We start from the raw sequence: 22,378 nt of genomic DNA on the forward strand, positions 1-22,378 counted from the left end.
GATTTCTTTTCTGATTATTCTCTCAGTAATTGCCGAGGAGTGATAGCAAGGGCCAGACGCCGGAACCCATACCATTTTGGCTGGTTTTTAATCTCAGTAATTCCGTGGAGGGTCATGGAAGCAGAAGAGAGAGAACCCAGCCCATTCAAATAAAGACCACCGCCGCCACTTTGAATTTGACTGAATGTAAAACTGATAGAGATTTCCGAAATGCACATGTGAAAATTCCGAGGCCAACTTTGAGATACTGCCTTAAGTAAATAAGTAAATACAAATACTAATAACACTCAAATATTTAAATCTTTACTATGCTGAATCAGATTCGCATCTTTGAAAAATCGGTCAGGGTCCTCTGTGAAGATAGTGGAGAGGGCAAAGATGGAGAATACCACAGACCAGTAGAAAATTGAAGAGATCGTCTAGTTCAGAACTCAGCTCTTGTTCATTTCACTACTGAAGATGAGGAAGGGGAGGGTCATGGATGAATGACAACTCCAATGGTTAGCAGTGCTGTTAAGTGGGACTGGCAGAGTACCAGCAGACTATAAGGCAAGATGTTTGGCATCAATTTTAAAGTAAGGAGTGGTATTTATGGGTTTTGAGCTCAGGGGGAAAAGATGTGGGTTAGTGGCACATTTGAGTTAATGACATAAATGAAGCGATGGGATTTGGAAGTTAAGCTAGAGACAGTACAGTGAAAAGAAGTCTTAGGACCTTGAGAAGCAAATCAGGTAGAGCTGACCAAGTGAATACAGACCAAGTGAATACAGAGGTAGTGGGGAAAAAGCAAAAAGTTTTGGGAAGAGCAGGGAGGCACACAAATTGTACTGCCTTGAGAGCCAAAATAGAGGTCAAAGTGATCAACAGGGTCAGATGCTATCAAAAGGGAAGACTAGGACTAAAAACATCTACAAAAGATTTAGCAACACGGAGGTCATCCTTATTATGGACTTGCTCCAGTAAAGTGGGAGAGGAAGTCAGACTGGAGGTGTATCAAAACAGGATGGAAACTACCTAATGCAGGAAAGGTTTGGCTATGAAGACTGGAGAATACAGGGTTGAGTTTTCCAATTTGCTATAGGAGTTTCGTGGGTTTAAAAAAAAAAAAAAGTCTACTTTATTTTACAGAGAGCACAAGCAGGAGCACAGGGAGAGAATCTCAAGTGGACTCCACACTGGGCAGAGCCCAAGGCAAGGCTCTATCCCAGGACCCCAAGATCATGACCTGAGTCTGACGGTCAACTGCCTGTGCCACCCAGGTGCCCCTTACTACGGGAGTTTTGAGCACAATAAAAATGTTGGTAGGAAGAGTATTTTAGTAAAGTATTGGTTGAAGAAAAAATAAGTTAAAGGAGGGATGATTTGTAACGGACACTGAAATAGGATCCAGAGAAAGGAGACATGCCTTTAACAGGAGGCAAAGAGATGTGGAGTTCTCATTAGGTTTGGTTGAAGCCTTGGGAATTGAAGGTGACTTCAATTTTGTGACTAAGTCGTCTTTGAGGGCTAGAGTTGAATAAGGGACAATTTTTTAAAAAAGATTTTATTTATTTATTCATGAGAGACAGAGAGGGAGGCAGAGGCAAAAACAGGCTCCCTATAGAACAGAGAGCCCAAAGTGGGACTTGATCCTAGCACCCTGGGATCAGGACCCGAGCTGAAGGTAGATGCTTAATTGACTGAGCCACCCAGGTACCCCAAGGGACAATTTTTAAATAGCCATGGTGAAGAGTGCAACTGCAATCCCACATCTGCATTTATGTTGTATAACCGTTAAGAACTGAGGCTCCTCTGAATTAAGTGATGTTTAAAGTCTACTGGTTAGCTCTGGAATGAAATTTTGGGGGATCCAAATTCCTCATTGAGTCTTGCGTTGTCCATTCAAAACCGTATCTGCCTTCCACTTGGTGAGACTTTTGACTCCAAGTAATCTTGGCTATCTTGGCTAAGACTTCCCTTTATGTTGTTTCCAGCTCTTAGATGAAAGAAGAGGCTCTGCTCCTTATGAAGAAACATGAATGCATTTTAGAACTAAGATATGCACTTACCCATGCTTTTGTATAAGGCTGTAATGCCATCCGGTGATCATACAAAGAAGGAAAGTCAAACTTTATTATTGAGTAATTATTTATTGAGGATCTGCTTAGTGGCTCATCAGCAAAAAGACACATTGGAAACCAAACTTAATACAAGATTTCAGTCATCAAATGCCTATTTCATGAAGGACACAGTACAAGGGTAGGGATTCAATGACCAATTGCCAGCTCTTGAGGATCGTAGTCTGATGGCGAATGGACAAGGAGTCTGGCCTCAAGGTGGGTCTGGCTGTGAGTAGAGATGAATCAAGAGCTCTATACTGGGTTGGGTGACTTAGGAGTGGGTGAGTTGTGTACCAGGGATGGTGAAGAATGTGGCTATAAAGCAAGAATTTCTGCTAAGACTTTGAAGGTCTAAGTGACAGCTTGGTACAGCTATGTTATGTAAGACTTTAAACACCAGGAAAGAGTTTGGATTTGAGCTGATAATGAAGACCTTTTACAGTTTTGCACAGGAGACATATTGAGGACATATATTCTGATAACCACACAATCATTAGGCGGCTGATAATACTTTCTAATTATTATCATAATTTTGAGGATAAGGTACCATTATTCCTGTTTTACATAAGAGTTTAAGAAGCTTGCGGGTGATGCAGCTAAATAGTGACAAAAGCCAGGATCTGAACCCAGTTCTGTATCAGTCCAAACAGAGCTTTTGAGCATTACATGATACTGCCGTCACCAGAGCTGTAGTCTCAGAATCTCTTGACAGTCCACCATCTACTTATTTTTTAACAGATTTAATGCCCTGAAACCAGGTCATCCCTATAATTTAAGCTATTTAAAAATAGAGAACTGTTAACCAATGGCTCTTTTAGCAGTGGCACGGCAGGGAGGGCAGGCAAGAGGGGGTTTAGGAAGGAATTTTTGAGTAGATAATACATATAATAAAATTCAAAAAACACAAGTTTTCCCCAACTTAAAGGCAACCCACTTACCAATCATTTCTTTTGTATTCTAAGGATTTTCTATAAAGAAACACTTTTTATGTGTATATGTATATGTGTATGTGTAAATGCTTGTGGTTTACTATTTACTAAACATGGCCACAAATTCTTTGCCACTCTTCTCATAGTGGAATCAATTTCCACTCTGCCTGCATCTGGAAGGGCCCTATAAATGGCTTTCACCAATAGAACGCAGAAGTGACCTTTTTTTTCCACAGAAGAGATAAAATTTTAAGATTTTTTTTCACCCACGTGGAACCCAGTTGCCATGTGAGATACCCAACCACTATGAAGATGTCACATTGAAAGAACCAAAGTACTTCAAGTCTCCTACTGAATGAAGACTCCCAACAGCCAGAGCTCTAGCCAAGTCCATGTAGAACGCAACCACCCAACTGAGCCCTATCAACTGGAAGAATTTTAATACTTGTTTGAACCACTAAGTTTTAAGGTGGTTTGTTACATAGTGATACACTAAATGAAGATTTATTTATTTTTTTTAATACTTTAGTAGTAATCTCTATGCCCAGTGTGGGGCTTGAACTCATGAGCCTGAAACCAAGTTGTGCGCTCTACTGACGGAGCCAGCCAGGTGCCCTTCCATACAGAAGTTTAAAAACCTAGTCACATAATTCATTCCTTTTAAGTACTCCTCATTTTTTTTTTAAACTTGGTAGGCAAAGGCACTATATCACACGATTAAAGGAAAAAACCATGCTTTCTTATTGTACTTTTTAAACTTCGTTCAGTCTATTTCTGGACTTCCTTTTATCTGTTCTATTCATTGAGTAAGCTATTCAGGTGCCAGTATCAACATTTTACTCTTTTTGTAACGTTTTAACATCTGGTAGGTCTAGTTATCCTTTATGATTCTAATTTCTCACAATATTATGATTATTCTTATTTTTCCATATGAATGTTATAATCAACTTATGTAGTTACAAAATTAATCCTGTTATTTTTATTGGAATTTTTATATTTAGGAGATTTATCTTTATATTGAAATTTCTTGGACATGGTATGATTTACCACTGAAGGTCTCATTTGTGTCTGTCAGTATTTTAATGTTTTCTTCATCTGTAACCTCTGTACATCTATCTAATTATTCCTATCTTTATTTTCCTTCCAAGTTATCTTCAAACCTATTATTTGCTACTTCAATGGACCACTTTCAGTTGACACCCATAGACATATTTCCAAGTAAACTTACCATCTATGAGTGATTTTATCTAACTACCTTTGATAGTAACTTTGAACAAAGCTCTTTTCTTTTTTTTTTTTTTTAAAGATTTTATTTATTTATTGGACAGAGAGAGACACAAGCAGGCTCCTCCCAGGACCCTGGGATCATGACCTGAGCCAAAGGCAGATGCTTAAAAACTGAGACACTTAGGTGCCCCTCTTTTCTCTTTTTTAATAGGATTATTTCTAGGGTTTCCTCATTAAGCATCACACAGCCTTTTGGAGTAAGACACTTTTAATAGGTTAGGAATGTTGATCCTCAGCAATTTTAGCAAATGCTATTTTTACATGTAGGGAGACTATTCTCGATATATTGTTGAAATAATCTTGGAATAACTTTTCTGTGTTGTATTATTATGTAACAGTTTGTTTATAAAATGTATCTATAAAGTCTTTATGCCCTTAATTTAGCAGTTGTACTACTATGCATGTAAAATTAAAATGGGAACCCTACTCTACCCCAATCTTTAAAAAAGTAAATCTTTGGAGCACCTGGTTGGATCATTAGGTTGAGGGTCTGACTCTTCATTCAGGTCATGATCTCAGGCTGGTGAGATGGAGTCCAGCATCGGGATCTGCAGGGGCCTGAAGCCTGCTTAAGATTCTCTCTCTCCTGCTTCCCACCACATTCTTTCTCTTAAAAAAAAAGAAAAAAGCAAATATTTCAGGAATGTTTTACTGTCTCAGAATTCTTATTCTGACCCTCACTGAACCCATAGTTTAGTAGGGCCAGCACTGAAAAATTTTAATAAAATGTGACAAACACTATCATAGGGCAAGTCTGGGTGTGGGAATATGACCCACTGAGGCCTTCCAGAGGGGCATTTTTAAAAAACCTGAGATTCAGAGGTGGTATGACAGGAGGAATGAAGTAGATGGGTGCTAAAAGCAAGGCTAACGGGTTTGTCTGTATATGTTCTTTGTATGCTAAAAACAAAAGAAAGCCTCCTCACACTTCAGCAACAGTGGCCAAGATGCTGATAGCCTGAAGAAAGGTATTTGGCATCTGGAGTGGTTTTAAGAAACTAGAAGAAACTGGCATTTAAGTAGTTCATCGAAGATATTAATCCTTAATCTGAATGAGATTGATGATTGAAAAAGGCAGCAATTATTCATTAGAATTAGTTGGAAAGACCTGGAGGCACCATACTTAAAAGTTCCAAATCAAACATTAGCTTTGGAACTAGATTAAATTAACACCACAGTAGTTCCCGACCCACTGTGTGACCTTGGGCAAATAACAGCAGTACCTTGTAGGCCTGTTGAGAGGATTAAGATATGTAGAATGAGTTTACAATTCTGGCACATCATCAACACGCAGTAAATGTTGTCAGTGTTGCAAAGCACCACATGTCCTGCAGTTTATTTACAGGAATATCCTAAAATGACAAAACGCATAGATTCACAGGTTATTTACTTTTATAGAGCCCCAGAGTAAACATGTTAACATTATCCATTTAAGTCTGGTTATAACCTACATTTTAATCTGTCACCTACTTGTCAGCACAATGACCACTAGTTAGAGAAGTTTTTTAGTTGTAATTTACACACAAAGCTGTTTCACAGATTTTAACTATAAAGACATAGATTACCAAAAAAAGTAACAAAAGGCCACACATATATTTTAGTTAACAGATGTCTCAAATTGGAACAGATCTGCAAATCTTTATTTTCATTCAATACTTTCTGAAGTTAAATTTAGTCTTAAATAGTTGTGCACTAAATTACATCTTTAGAGTCCAAGAGCAAATGCTTTGGAAATCAGACGCCATTGTTTTCATAATTTTTTTTCTTTCAAACGGTTAAACAAAACCAGCACTGTTGATACCCTCACTTACTGTGGTAATCTTAAAAAGGAGGATATGCCAATGGCATTACTCTATTTTGGATACATTTTGACACAGAGATATTCATATTTATCAGCTGAAGGTCTTTAGTCAGCTGTCAGCTGAATTGAGGCTGCTTGGCTGCATGGGAAGTGAGGAAACCTTGAGAAGCTGGTGAATAACCTTTCAAAGGACTCTTATACGGCATCTGAAGATTCTGACTAGCTAGCTCTGTGGGAAGCCATGGTGCAGAGATACTTGGAATGGGTATTCAGACACTCAGGCAAGGTGGCTTCCCTGCAGAAGGGCTGTCTGAGAAGGAAGATGGAACCAGAAAGAAAAACAGCGTGTGCAGAGCCCTAAGAAAAGGCTTACCAAGGATGGAAAGAAACCAGTGTGGCCAGAAGGGAATCTGAGGATAGTAAAGATGAGGAGATGAGAGGGCTAAGGGGTATACTGTATAAGGCCTGACAGGCCATGTTAAGGTAAGCAGGGACTATTTATTGTCTATCAGTCACCCTCAATGTCTAGCAGAGTTCACTTAATAAAGGCTATAAACCCATTAAAAGTGTGAGATAAATGATAGCCTTTGATAAGATTATGTAATTAGCATAGGTCATTGTCTTCCTCTAACTCAGTCCTGGAGATTGCACAAACAAGAAGTAAGTTAGAGATACAAAGAGTCCTTGGAGGAACTGATCATGACTGCCTACTACAGAGGGGCAAGAAATGGAAGCCTAGCAGAGATAAGGGCAGAGTGCAAGATAAGTGCCAGAGTGCCAAGTGCAGAGTGCAGGCTGGGACAGAATTTTTCTGTTCTGCCTTTTCTCCTCCTGCTCATTGCCTCACATCTTTCACTGGCAGGGTGGCCAGCACCTTGCAACCTTACTTAGCCCCTGGAGTTCTCCTCCAGAGGACTCAGCTGAGGAGGAGAGAAAGTTCTACTAGCAGCTACTCTGGTAAAGGCCAGATTCTAACGCAGAGGCTTTGTGCCTTGAGGGATTCTCCACCCTCCAACCCATTCCCACACCAGAGCTTAGCTCCTCCCTTCTACAAGCCGCTGATAAAAAGTCCCATCCTCCGCTGTGAGCTCAGAGAGTAAAAAGAATCAACTATCACATCCGCTATAAAAGCAAACAAAGACAACCAGTATGCGAGATGAGACAAAATAAATGACTATAGAGGGGCACCTGAGTGGCTCAGTGGGTTAAGCCTCTGCCTTTGGCTCAGGTCCCAATCCCAGAGTCCTGGGATCAAGCCCAACATCGGGCTCCCTGCTCATGTTCCTTCTCTCCCTGTGTCTGTCGAATAAATAAATAAAATCTAAAAAAAAAAGAAAAAAAAAAGAATCCAAGTAACCTATCTAGATATTATTCCACCTTCAAAACAGTACAATCCCGGGGCGCCTGGGTGGCTCAGTGGGTTAAGGCCTCTGCCTTCGGCTCAGGTCATGATCCCAGGGTCCTGGGATCGAGCCCCACATCGGGCTCTCTGCTCATCAGTGAGCCTGCTTCCTCTTCTCTCTCTGCCTGCCTCTCTGCCTACTTGTGATCTCTATCTGTCAAATAAATAAAAAAAAAAAAAAAAAAAAAAAAAAACAGTACAATCCTTGTCTTTTAAGTGTTTGTTGCACATGTAATTTCATTCCAAAGCACACAGAGTTGGGTCAGGGGGAGTAACTCTACAGTGGAGAAATTTGGCAAGACAAATCTCAGTCAGCTGATCAAGGTAACAGCAACACTAATAAGTCGTCCTGATAGAAATAGAATGGAAATTTACCTCTCTGGTCTTCCTCTCAAAATCCCTTACGCCCAGCTTATTCATGAGAAAAACTCAATCCTAATTGAGGGACTTTCTACAAAATACCTTACTCAAACTCAAAGTCATCAAAAACAAGCAAGTCTAAGAAGCTATCATAGCTAAAGGAACCTAAGGAGGGGCCCTTACCTGGCTCAGTTGGTAAAGCATGACACTTTATCTCAGGGGTCTAAGTTCAAGCCACACGCTGGGCATATAGGTTACTTCAGTACAAAATCTTTAAAAAAATAATAAATTGGGGCGCCTGGGTGGCTCAGTGGGTTAAAATCTCTCCCTTTGGCTCAGGTCATGATCCCAGGGTCCTGGGATCGAACCCCGCATAGGGCTCTGCTCAGCAGGGAGCTTGATTCCCCCTCTCTCTCTGCCTACTTGTGATCTCTCTGTCTGTCAAATAAATAAAATCTTAAAAAAATATATAATAATAAATAAATAATTATTTTTAAAAAGGGGCCCAAGGAGGTATAATAACTAAATGTAATATCCTCAAAGAGATCTTGGAACAAAGGACAGTAAGTAAAAACTAAGGAGGGGCATTTCATGGCTTAGTGGGTTAAGCCTCTGCCTTCAGCCCTGGTCCTGAGTTCAGCCTGCTGCTTTGCCTACTTGTGATCTCTCCCCCTCTGTCAAATAAATAAATAAAATCTTAAATAAAACAAAACAACAAGAACAAAAAAAACTAAGGAAATGTGAATAAAGTATGGACTTAGGTAATAGTAACATATCTTTATTAGCCCCCTATTTTGTGATAAATGAACTACACTAGCGTAAAATGTAGAGGAAACTGGGTATAGGGTACATGGGAATTCTTTGTACTAATCTTCACAACTTTTCTGTACATCTACAATTATTCTAAAATAAAATAAATTTGAAGGTCCATTTTATCAGCCTTTTCTAAGGTAGTAGTTAAGTCACCCTTAACAAGTAGTACAAAATGTTCTAATACTCCAAAGAGGCTTGGAGAACAGGGAGGGCCAAAGTAACAGGCTTCTTTGAGCCAGACCTTAGGATACTAAACTGACAAATATATGACCCAACAAGCTGGCTTATTGTTTTTAAATAGCAGTAAAGAGAAAGAATTGCTAAGCAGACATTCTAAGTATAACAGTTGATTTGTTGATTCAGTGAAATTGTTTTCCAAAAGAATATTGACAGGTCCATTAACTGGAGCTGTTCATAAAGCCCTAATTAAGCAACAAGATTCAAGGAGTCACTGTCACTCTTTTAAGTACTTAATTAGTTGCTCTTATGGGATTGTTTTCTTTTGTGTGAATTCCTAGGCAGTGATCCACCTTGCTGTGTCCCTTTGGGGCCTGCACAATTTATTTCTCTGGGGTTTTATTTATCTGATTACAATTTGAGACGTAATCCACAATTATATTTATTTATTTATCTTAAGATTTTATTTATTTATTTGACAGACAGAGATCACAAGTAGGCAGAGGCAGGTAGAGAGAGAGGAAGGGAAGCAGGCTCCCTGCTGAGCAGAGAGCCCTATTCGGGGCTCGATCCCAGGACCCTGGTGGTATCATGACCAGAGCCGAAGGCAGAGGTTTTAACCCACTAAGCCACCCAGGTGCCCCGAAATCCACAATTTTAATGTGAAAGTCCACTGATAGCAGTTTCAACCCTGAAGGAAGGGAAGTAAATTACAGATAGGCACCAGGGATGGTCTATTCAATACTTGTGGCTCCCTTATCCGCCCTGCCTTAGTTTTTCCTCTTAGTATGGCATAGGACTGAGCCTTGAAACTTGAGCAGGACAGTTAAGAGGGTAACTGTGTCTCCTAATTGCTACCTACAACAGGAGGTGGCAGCTTGGAGTTAAAGAGTTACTTTGAAATGTTTTACTTCATCATCTTTTATTTCCTCACCAGGAAATTAAAAAAAAAGTCAACAGGGAGTAGTAGGTGACTAATTAACTTCACTTATCAAGTAGGAAATCCCATTACATTATTTTAATGTGCATGATTAAGCCACTGAAATCTCCTGGGATATTGAATACAGGCACAGCCATCAATGAATCATCCTTTTCAAGTGGCAACAAAGAGGCATCCTCCCTCCACCTGGGTAGCCTTAACAGTGGTTGGGAAGATGATCTGTATGCTCAGAGGAGCTTACCATCCCAGATTTTAAACGCTGAGGTCATGACAAAAGTCATCCTCCTTCCTTAGGGACCATTTCTATTTCACTACCTAGGACTGAAGCGGTGATCAGGCTCTGCTGGAAATGAAGACAGCTGTTTTTTCTTAGAACCTCTCCTTCGGGAATATATTAAAAATGAAGAGAATCACTACGACAAAAGCAAGCTGTGCAAAGAGTATACACAACAAACACCAAACACAAGAAATGAGGACTAATCTACTGCTGGATAATTTACTAAAGTCATCTTAGTCCTCTAAAAGAGGTAGAGTTTAAGGGCAGAGTGGTAAAGGCTTGTTGTAAGGCAAAGGTATTGATAACCTGGAATTTTTCAGAGACATGTTGGTACTGGCCCTGAACCTGTCACTAATGAGCTGGCAATCTTTAAGGCCTAAATTTCATTTTCTATAACAGGGATTGGTAAACTCTAGCTCACAGGCCAATTTCGGCCTGCCAATCTGTTTTTGAAAACCCCTGAAGCATAGAGTGAAGGGGGGAAATTTTTAGTTATAACCCTGAAAACTTTACAAAATTCCAATTTCAGTGTCCATTAATAAAGTTTGGTTTTTTTTTTAAGATTTTATTTATTTATTTGACAGACAGAGATCACAAGTAGGCAGAGAGGCAGGCAGAGAGAGAGGAGGAAGCAGGCTCTCCATGGAGCAGAGAGCCCGATGCGGGGCTCGATCCCAGGACCCTGGGATCATGACCCGAGCCAAAGGCAGAGGCCCCAACCCACTGAGCCACCCAGGCGCCCCCATTAATAAAGTTTTATTGGAACACAGCAATGCTCACTAGTTGAAACACTGTCTATGCCTACAGCTGCTCTCTTATTCCAAGTGCAGAACTGAGCAGTTACCAGGGACTATGGTGCCCAAGTCTAAAATATTGTCTGGCCTTTTACAGCAAGTTTGCCGACCCCTGCTCCAGAACAGCAGTGTATAACAAAACTTTCCACATTGGTGGAAATGTTCTTGGAGCTGTCCAAGATGGTAGTCACTAAATACTGAAATGGAAAAGGAGATTTAGTTTTTATCAGTTGAACAGTCTTATGTATTGCACAGCATAGCTCTAGAAAATGAGACTTTAGTTTAAGCCTTGCACTTCAGATCAAGTATTCTCTAATATTCTCGTACTCTACATAATTTTTTAGAACTCATATACAGTTTTTAATCATATACATTTTTTCCACCTGTAAAGAAAACCTCAGTTCTTAAAAAAATTTTCTTTCTTTTAATGTAAGCTTTACAAACAATGTGGGGCTTGAACTCAGGACCCTGAGATGAAGAGTTGCATGCTCTTAAAAAAAAAAAAAAAAAAGTCACATGCTCTACGATGCTGTACAGACTGAGCCAGCCAGGAGCCCCAAGAACACTTCACTTCATATTTTAACTTTACTCTCACACTACTACCACACTCTCACCATTTCTGACACTACATGTGTGTGTGGGTTTTCCCCCACACCAAGCAAATCTATGTCACCTGCTGGGTGGGTGTCCTACAGTTTCACTCAATTCTGACACTCTATACACCTGGAGTATCATCAGACCCCACAGGTTAAGGGCACAGTCCAACAGGACTGCCACTCCCTCACTTCAGATGCCAATCACAAGTTCAAGTTGTTACCAGTGAAGAAGTTTTGACCAGTCTCTGATATAAATCAGAGGTTCCCACAAACTACACCCTCAGGTTTGATTAATTTGCTAGAGTAGTCTCAGAACTCAGGAAAATGGCTTCCTTACTGTTTACCAGTTTATTTTAAAGGGATATGAGGAAGGCTATAGATAAACATCTAGATGGGAGATGCACAGGGCAAGGCTATGTGGAAAGGGGCAATGAGCTTCCATGCCTTCTCTGGTATACTACTCTCCCAGCCCCTCCAAGTGTTCACCAACCTGCAAGTTCCCTAAACCCCACACTATTAGGACTTTTATGGAGGCTTTATCATGTGGGAATGATCAATTATTAACTCCCATTTCCAGCCCCTTTCCCCTTTCTGAAGAATGCAGGTGGGGCTGAAACTTCCAAGCTTCTAATCATTGCTTGGCCTTTCTGGTGACCAGCCTCATTAGAACAAGACATTCCATTCACCCAGGAAATTTCTGGATTTAGGAGCTCATTGTCAGGAATCAGAGTCAAAGACCAAATAGTAGAACAAAAGATGCTCCTAGCATTCTTATCATTTAGGGAACTTTAAGAGTTTTGGGAATTCTGGGGCACCTGGGTGGCTCAGTTGGTTGGGCATCTGCCTTCGGCTCATCCCAGGGTCCTGGGATCGGATCGAGCTCCACATCAGGCTCCCTGCTCAGCAGGAAGCCTGCTTCTCCCTCTCCCTCTATGCTTTCTCTCTCTCAAATAAATAAATAAAATCTTGAAAAAAAAAAAAAGAGTTTTGGGAATTATGTGCCAAGAATGGGAGCAGAGGCCAACACAGATATTTTTTCTGTTATTGCACACCACCCATCTGAGCTGAAACAAGTTAATGAGAACCTACACAACAAAAAGAACTATATATATTACCTATCCTGGTGTCACATAGGGCTGTCAGACATCTGAGGTCCTGATGCAGGCAGATTTCTCTCTCAGGTAAAGGCATCTAGGATTCAAAGAGGAAAGGAATGACAAGTTATCCCTAAGATAGGGTCCTCTCCTCAAAGAAAAAACAAAAAACTGTTTGCACCCAGACTAGGACCAACTCCACAGAAGGAGTTACTCCACTCTCAGAGGTGCAAAACGCTGCCCGAGAGTACTTAGCCACAACACCAAAACAGTGCTTGGAGCCAGACCTCAATAAAGGCAGCGTTTGCTCTTCCAACAGTGTAACACCATCCAAGGCATCACATTAGCCTGGATAGCTGACAACCACTGGGTGACTCCCAAAACAGCTACCCAGACACTGAAGTAGAAGATGGATACAGGTATCCTCATGAATTCAATGTTGACTGCAAACCACAAGCCTGGAAGCAGTGATGGCAGACTTTGTTGCCAAGCCCTTTAAACAAATAGGAAACACGAACCCCTTTCCCATGCCTTCGGTCATTCTGTCCTACATTCACGGAATTCCTGCTATGTGCCAGGCACTATGACTGGGATCTAGCAGTGAACACCCAAGATACACCGTCCTTTCTTTTTTTAAAAGATTTATTTATTTGACAGACAGAGTTCATAAGTAGGCAGAGAGGCATGCAGAGAGAGACGGGGAAGCAGGCTCCCCGCTGAGCAGAGAGCCCAATACGGGGCTCGATCCCAAGACCCTGGGATCATGACCTGAGCCGAAGGCAGAGGCTTTAACCCACTGAGCCACCCAGGCGTCACTACACCGTCCTTTCTTTCCTGGACTTTACAATCTCCTTATACATTCTACAGATGGAATGGTACAGATGATCTCAGAGATCCTATATGCCTTCAGACCATAACCACCGATATCCCACTTAGCCTTTCACTGCTCAGAGGCCTAACTTGTTGGGGGGTAAATATTGGTGATGTTCCTTTCTGATGGATACCAACTAGCAAACAGGCCTGCCACACAGGAAGTAGTCACTGTTGCAATGAATAGGGAGGGACATTTACCTGAGAATGCCTTACCGACTGCTCACCAGCCACTAATTTCCTCTCTTCAGGAGGGCCAATGATGCCCTACTTTCAAGTCATCCTAAAAAAGAAAAAGATTTCATGGTTCAACACCCTATACTAAAACAGCAGCTCCTGAAGCTGCTTTTCTGTAGAAATGGAAACAATGCTGTCTGCCATTTATGATTTACCCTATTTTCAATACCTTTCAGAGTTATTTTATTTCCCATCGTCTTTTTATTGCCTATAATTACCATTAAAGCTAACCGTTCCCCCAAACCCTCTAGATATCTCAACTCCTAAGACCCTATTTGTAAAAGGCTATTCACAATGAACATCTGAGGTATTCATACAAAGCACTCAACATTAAGCTAAGGGAACCCTTTTTAGGGAAAGGCAATTGATAGAACAAAGCTAGCTTTTATAGGGGTGCCTGGGTGGCTCAGTGGGTTAAAGCCTCTGCCTTGGGCTCAGGTCATGATCCCAGGGTCTTGGGATCAAGCCCTGCATAGGGCTCTCTGCTCAGCGGGGAGCCGGCTTCCTCCTCCCTCTCTCTCTGCCTGCCTCTCTGACTACTTGTGATCTCTGTCTGTCAAATAAATAAATAAATAAAATCTTTAAAAAAAAAGCTAGCTTTTGTAAATAACTCTCCTGCCTCCTAACATCCTCACCAGTTCCTCCTGTGGAATCCAGGATGTCACTTTCCACAGAAGCAGCAACTAAGTCAGCCTTATTGGATAATCTCCAGCATCACCCTGAGTTATAAGTATTTGCCTAGAACTGAGAAGCATCTCTTCTCAGAAAATTAGCAACCCAAAACAAAATCACTACAAAAAGGGACCCAGTATTTACTGCTCCAAAGGACTCTGTTCATTCCTGAAAATCAGTAAGAAACTCACAAAAATATATTATCAGCCTAAAGAAGAAATTAGTATGGTTGTAGCTAGGCCTACTGCCTAGAGCCTCTCAGTCTACTGGTATTTTTCTCTTTTATTAAAGAGCCAGAGAAGAATGCCCATAATTTTAAAGCAACTTCACACCAAAATTTCCCTAATCAGGTGTTCCTATAGGTAACTAGATCTATGAAACCCTCGACAAAGGGATCAGAATGACTAGCTCTGTATGGTGCAGGAGTGGGGACCAGGCACTTTGATTTGCAACTGAAAAACTGCAAAAATCCCATTGACTTCTTTCCCTGTACAAACCCCCTTTGGAGCATCTGGTAGGCACTCAAACAATAAAAGGTGACTTTCTCCCTCAACTTCTACATTACTCATGGCTTGATTACCTTTGTTCCGTTTCCAAGCAATGACTCAAGTAACTTCACACTAGCCAAACCTGTTGAACAAGATTACCACTCAAAAAGATTTGGACTTTTAGGTGTCCCCCTGCAAAATCATGCCCTTACAGATTTAACCTTCATGAATAAGCAATTATGCTGGCATCCTGGTATAGTTAATAACAGAGTTGGCATGAACCAGGCCCAGAATGCCAACCAGCTGTTGGCTGCTTCTCTCCCAGCAGTGTAACACTTGCCTAGGTACAGGTCAACCTAGGCAGCTGCCTACCGCTGGGGCGGAAGGCGGGTGAATGAAGTTGCACTCACCTGGGGCTGCCTCTGTCCAAAGCCCACGCCTGTCCCCCTCTGCAATCGAAGCACGCCACGTTAGAGTCAGCCAACAGTAGTGAACATTTATGTGAGGTTCAAGACCTCTGCCCGCAAACCGCATAACTTATTTCTGAGTCACAGAAATAGACAATAAAACAAAAAGCTTTTCCTTGGTTAGCTTTATTTTCTCACATCATTTGTTACCCATGTGCCACAGCAACTCAACAGGGGGATTTTTTTAAAACATTTTATTTTATTTTTATTTTTTTAAAGTTTTTATTTATTTATTTATTTGACAGAGAGAGAGATCACAAGTAGGCAGAGAGGCAGGCAGAGAGAGTGAGAGGGAAGCAGGCTCCCTGCTGAGCAGAGAGCCCGATGCGGGGCTCAATCCCAGGACCCTGAGATCATGACCTGAGCCGAAGGCAGAGGCTTAACCCACTGAGCCACCCAGGCGCCCCGATTTTTTTAAAACATTTTATGTTTAAGTTATTTTCACTCAACATGTGGCTTGCACTTACAACCCCGAGATCAAGAGTTGTATCCTCTAGCGACTGAGCCAGCCGGGGCCCCTCAACAGCAGCACATTAAGGGTCTAGTCAACAAGAAGGAAGCTTGGCTCTATCACTTAACAGCTAACAATGAACAATTTAACAATGAACAAGTAATTTAACCTCTTTGCACCTCCCATCTCATTTGTAAAACGGGAATGTTATCAATAATACTCTGTACACAAGCTGGTTGTTAGATCTAAAAAGAATGTAAATTAAGCCTAAGAATATCTGGTATAGAATACGTGGTCAATAAACACTTGCTGTTATCAAAAGCTACATTCCAGGCAAGGAGATGAGGAATGGGGGGAATAGAAGTGGAAAAATTATCCTGGGAGAGCAATGGGCAGTGAAAATCGTGAAGGATGGTTAGAACTAGACTGGAGAGGATGTGGATTATGAGACCTTTTGAGGAACAATAAAAGCAGTACTTTGTAAAAACCGGATGTGATAATGGGTATGAGAGGAACTGGAAACAAGCTGCCATTCCTGCCAACGACCTCAACTATTGGTTGAAAGCAGTAACCAAAATGTTTGCAAGAATGTTAATAAACATTCTTACCCATTCACCATAGTAATTTACCTTATTTACATAAGATTAGGCTATCTAAGACAATACTTTTTTCCAACCAAGCTCTAATTTCACTCTTAACCAACTCCAAACAATTGAGAGAAAAGGTAAAATAGAGGGGGCTTATCGTTCAGGTCTAAAAATGAATCTTAAAACAGTCTGCCACTTTCATGAGCTTGGGTTAAACGACCTGACCGAGCTCCACCCGGACACGTGCTCATCACAAATCTTCCCCAGCCCCTGGCCCTGGCGCCAGGCGTCCGGGAAGCGAGGCTCCCAGACCGGATCTAGGTGACCCTCCAAGGACAAGAGGGATGGTAGAAAACAGGGGGCGACTCTAGGGCTACACTTTCCCAGCGACTCTTCAAGATGCCCTCCAAACCCGGGGTCATGATGGAACGAACCCCAATGTCATTCCGAGCCTCGGAAGAAACCTCCCCACCGCTGCCTCTCGCCCCGAACTGGTAAACCTCCATGGCTTCTCCCCGCTTGGCCCTTAACTCACCCGCACGTGTCTGGGAGCTTGGCGGGGGTAGTCCCGCCAGAGCAGAGGCCGCAGGGGAAAGGACCGCATGAAGCCGAGGGGAGCCCCGCCCCGGGGCGGATACCGCGCCGGCCCTCAGTTGGGCGGGGCCCGGAAGCCCCGCCCAGGAAAGTCGGGGTTAGAAAAATGCGGGAGCGGTGGCGGAGGTGAGCATACTACTTAGAGTAGCTAGCACCTCACAAAATAAAAGGGGGCAGGAATCTGCGCGAGGGCTACCTTTATTTGACTCCCATCCCGTTTGTTACTTACGGATGGGAGGGAGCATTGGGTTTGGACGTGCTAAAGACTAAACTTGGGGTGTCAGAAGGGAGGCCGTGCTTCCTACCTGCCCAAAGCCAGTGCCCGCGGGACGCCTGTTCCTCTTGCCGGTGTGGTGCCTTTGGGTTCCTGCGGGAGCAGCCCACGCTTTTTCCACCTCCCGCTCAGATCTATCAGGCTTTCTCCAGTAGCTTTGTCCCTTGGCTGATGGCTCCCCCACCCACATAGGTCACCTCAGTTTTCAGGTTCTCTCCAGAAGATTTTCCAGTAGATGATGCCTGGCACCCCTCCAGCCTAACCCTGTGGGGCAGCATCCCTGGTGCCCTGCAGTGGGATCCTTAGGTGAGTTGCAGTCGCTCAAGAGCACTGGCTTTCTCTGTCAGAGTTGCCTTGCACCGTGGCAGTCTGCCAAAGATGCCACATCTGGAGTTGAGACAGATTGCCCACCAGGTTATCAGTATTTCTTTCCAACACTAAAACTTCCTTTTCCCATTAGCTGGAGTCAGTATGATTCTGTCCTGCTGAACAGTTGGTAAAGCTGGAGCCCCTCTCTTTCCTAGCCCCAGAAAGCCTATCGGGTCTGCTCATCTATCACACCTGGCACCTTGGCCAGGCAAACCCGTGGGAATCAGCCACTGCCCTTGGCATCTGCCAACATGCTTTATTATCTTCCCTCAGCTGTCATAATGAAAGAAAATGTGCTTCCTGTGCACCCCAATCCTCACAGACCTCTGCTGAGAAAGGCCAGAGTGCAAAATTGATTCCAGCCACAGACAGACACTAGGCTCTAAGGCCAGAGAGACACAGGACAAGTGGTAAGCACAAATTCTCCAGTTTTGATGGAGTTGGACACAGGTTCTGATTGGAAAAAGGCTTACATAAATACGATAATTAAAAAAGTCACATGAGCAGTGCTGAGCCGGTAGGCAGGAGCTCTGCTTTGCAGTTAAATAAGAATGTGGCTGAAGACTGCCGCAATAATCAGTGCCTGCATCCGGCTGTCACAGTGTGTTCATAAAGGAGGGTTATGAGAGCTATAAAACCCTGCAGATTGGGTGGGTAATTGTCCTGTGGAGCTCTGCTAAAGGAGAAATTACATTGACATCTCATATATTTTGCTTTCTTTTCTTCCAAACACACAAAATGCAGAAAGAGAGCTGCCCTGAGGATTCAGGAAAAGGAAAAATGAGGTTTGTGTGAATACGTGCATGTGTGCTTTCAGACAAGAGACAGGAAGTAATTGAGGCTCGTGATGGAGAGAAAGCCCAATGACCTGGGGACTACTGGATTCGTAGATTAGTCAGGTACGAGGCAGGATTTTTGTGGAAGTCAGGCCAGCCATTGTGAGTAAGGGTGAGTGGTGGGCCATGTTGTCTTGTCATTGACAATGTAGTCGCCTTTTTTTAAGGTATAGAGCATTCAGTGTCCTAACGAGGAAAACCTTGATTATGATTTCTGTATTTCCTAGTTAAAAAATTCTTCATAGTCAACCTTCTTAGCCTCTAATCTTTTAAATTCTAAATTCATTTTGGTGAACTGATTGATGTGGTCTTTTGTTACTTATTCTTTTTTTTCCTTCCACATTTTAATTTAATGTTTCTTATTCTTGCAAAGACAAAATTGTTAGAAACAATAACAAAAAAAGAAAAGGAAAAATTTCTAGGAAAAAAAATGCAACGAGATGAAAGGCAAAGGATTAAGGTAGCTCCATTAGCTCTGAGTTTCACCTCATAATCCTATCTAGCCCTAAGGGGCACTAGGTCCCCAAACTTCTTGTGTGCCTTTCCCTTTCTCCTCCATCTAAATTGTCCTTGCTTCCCTTCTTGAAGCCTTTTCCCTTGAGATTGATCCCTTTCCTCTCCTGCCTGGACAGGAAACACCAGTAGAGAAATGTTCAATCACATATTCAGTCAGTCAGTCAGCCAGCATTTACTGAGCATCTACCACTTGCCAGACCCTGTTCAGGTGCAGCAGATAAAGTCAGACCAATAGAGATCTCTGCTTACCTAAAGCTTACAATCTAGTGGGGGAAAAAGACAAAAAAGTATAGATATCCTTGGGCAGATGTCAGAGTCAGGGCGAGTACTAGAGATGGCAGCATTTCCCCTGGATGATCCTAAGAGCTTAAAGTTAAAGAGGGATCCCTCCTTCATCCCTGTGTACTCTACTTCTCCTGGTGCTTCTCTGTAATAGTTATCCAGATTAGAGTGGGGCCCTGTAGTTGTTCTTGTTATTTCTCAAAAGCATAGTCGGACTGGTAAGGATATACAGAAATTGGAATCCTCATACACTTCTGGAGGGGATGTAAATTGGTGCAATTTCTTTGAAAAACAGTCTGGCAGTTCTTCAAATGATTATACATAGAGTTACTTTATGATTCAGCAATTCCACTCCTAGATATATACCCCAGAAAATGAAAATACATGTCCATACAAAACTTGTACACAGGGGCGCCCGGGTGGCTCAGTGGATTAAAGCCTCTGCCTTCAGCTTGGGTCGTGATCCCAGAATCCTGGGATCGAGCCCCGCATCGGGCTCTCTGCTCCGCAGAGAGCCTACTTCCTCCTCTCTCTGCCTGCCTCCCTGCCTACTTGTGATCTCTCTCTCTCTGTCAAATAAAAAAAAAAAAAAAACTTGTACACAGATTTTCATAGCAGCATTATTCATTATTCACAGATTTTCATAGCAGCATTATATCAAAGGTTGAAATAACCCAAATGTCCATTAACTAACAAACAGATAAATAAAATGTGGGATAGCCATACAGTTGAATATCATTTGGTCATAAAAAGGAATTAACTCATAAAAAGTACTAATTCATGCCATAACATGAATGAACCTTGGAAATATTACATTAAATTAAAGAAGCCAGACCATGTATTGTTTGATTCCATTCATACAAAAGTCCAAAATACTAAAATCTATAGAGACAGAAAATATATTAAGGGCTGCTTAGGTCTGAAGGGAAGGGAGTGGAAAAGTCAAGGTTCTAGGTTTCTTTTTGAGATAATGATGAAATATTCTAAAATTGTGATGGTTGTGCACATCTGTGAATATAATAAAAACCACTGAATTCTATACTTTATATTGGTGAATTGTATAGTATGTGACTTATATACCAAAAAAGCTATTAAAACAACAATGAAAAATATACTAGGAGACGTGAAAGATACGCAGTTCTGATTAAAATTGTGGTCTGCATGGTCATTGCCAACTTTTAGAGAGGACTTTTTTATCCTGGGTCCTATAGCCCCTCAGAGTTCCTTTCTCAGTATAGAGAGAAGTTAATACATTTGAGCAGGCAGCATGAACAGATGTAAAGGAGCAGACTGTGCATTCCCATCCTTACACGCCCTAGCTTCCCTTCCTCATAATGATTTGGTTCAACATTTATGGTATTCCAACGGCATACAAGACTTAGGGACCTGAAAGAGACAAAGTCTCTTTATTCCTTCCAGTGGCAGAAGTTAAATCATTAATACAATGCTGTTTATATAAACAACTAAAGCTCTTTCGTTGCGAGGCATCTTGGGACTCTGGACTTTTTCTATAGCATGTAGGGAAACATTCATAATGACATCAGCTAGAGCAAGACCAGTTCCCAGTCCTTGATGTTGAGCAAGTTCCAAGAGTTGGCTCCCTCCTCACATGCCTCCAATCACCTCTTCATTTGGTTTCTAGACTCAATTAGTCTATTTCCATACCCTTCATTTTCTCACCAACTCCACCCCCACAATGTCCAAATTGGCCCTCCAATGCTGAAGCCATTTGCCAGAAATTCATTAAGCTGAACACATGGGAAATTACAGAGGAGATTTCACTTGTCACTTAGGCTCAAATATAGAAAGTAATTTTAAAAGGACAGTGGCAAGAGGCTATTTTTATCTTGCTTGTTTGTGCTGAGTTTTCTTATCTTGCTGTCTCTCAGTCTCTTCCTAGCTACCTCTCTTCTTCTTTAAATTAAATGTTGGCCTTTTAAATCTTTTTCTCAGATTCTCTTACCTTGTTTTATGGAGTCTTCTCTTTCTGGTGGTAGGCACTAGGAGAGATGGAGTGATGAAGAAGACAAACATGGTCCTTACCATTATGGAGATTACAGTCTGATGAGGCAGGCGGACATCAGGTGGAGTGAGTTCAGATTTGGTCACAGGAAAGACTTGAAGGGATTACTTACACTTTTTTGATGTTAAGTGTACCCTCCAGTAACTGGACATGTGATAATCACCAGAATCCCAGCATGTTAGGGAATAAACCGAATGTATCACAAACAATGGAAAGAAACCAAAGGTCCAGGTTTCTGTGTGACATAGTCAAGCCCCCTGGGTAAAGAGAACATGGATTTGGGAGTCGGATGTTGGTGAGATTCTAACTCCACCACCTTGCATGTCAGCTGTTTGACTTAAAGTGACCTCTGGACATCAGTACCTTCGCCTATAAAACGGTAATTATAATCTCTACATTTTTGGTGGTTGTGAAGATGGAATGAGATATCGTATATAAAGGACCAGGCAGGTGCTTATCCTATGTTACTTCCTTTCTCATGACCTCCCTATCCCCACTTTGAATCACACAGTTGAAAAAAAAAAAAAAAGAAGAAGAAGAAGAGCCCAGTCTTCCAGTTGGTAGGAAATGGGGTTCCTCGAATAATATTCATCAATCATATGCACAGAGAGATGGGTTATAACCATATTGATTAGTGTAACTTGCTCTGTATATGCAGCTTAGGACAGGCAAATCACTCCCTTCTTCTGGGGTAAAGGAAAGGCAGTACAAAATGAAATTACAGGTTAAAGTTATAGGTTAAAGACTGAAATGAGATGTAACAAAGGACTTTCTAGCCATGAGGGCTGAAAGTGTGAGGGGATGCCAGAGAGAGCTGCATCCTTTTCTGTTAGTATGTGGACTGGCCTGGGGCAGGCCTATCTGGAGCTCAAGAATAAACCCGCCCACCTCTTCCTCTCCCGCTTAGCGCTTAGCGTAGGGAGTCTTGAAGGAGAAACCACAGCTCCTCTCCCCTTTCCAAGCCAGGAATGCTAGGGGGAGGTGAATGCAGCCAGGAGGGCTATTGCTCAGGAGGAAAGGAAAAATGGCAACTGTCATTTCAGGCACTTAATAAGTACACTAAATTGAGAAGCTGCTGATTTGGTTTACCTGATTCCTCCCTGATACAGAAGAAATCTCTACAATCAGAGGTTTCTAGAAGCT

The 22,378-nt window shown here is 42.0% G+C and overlaps 1 long non-coding RNA gene across 1 annotated transcript; it reads right to left on the reverse strand.

The window, feature by feature from the left end:
* Nucleotides 1–4,330: 4,330 nt before the first annotated feature.
* On the reverse strand, nt 4,331–16,973 carry LOC308343030. Its single transcript, XR_013966838.1, has 6 exons — nt 16,877–16,973; nt 15,247–15,285; nt 13,641–13,722; nt 12,591–12,666; nt 5,539–5,667; nt 4,331–4,924 (listed from the first exon to the last, which is right to left on the reverse strand). It is a non-coding gene; the product is annotated as an uncharacterized lncRNA (long non-coding RNA).
* Between the last annotated feature and the right edge of the window lie 5,405 nt (nt 16,974–22,378).

Source organism: Martes martes (genome assembly GCF_963455335.1).
Source record: "Martes martes genome assembly, chromosome: 5".
NCBI lineage: Eukaryota > Metazoa > Chordata > Mammalia > Carnivora > Mustelidae > Martes > Martes martes.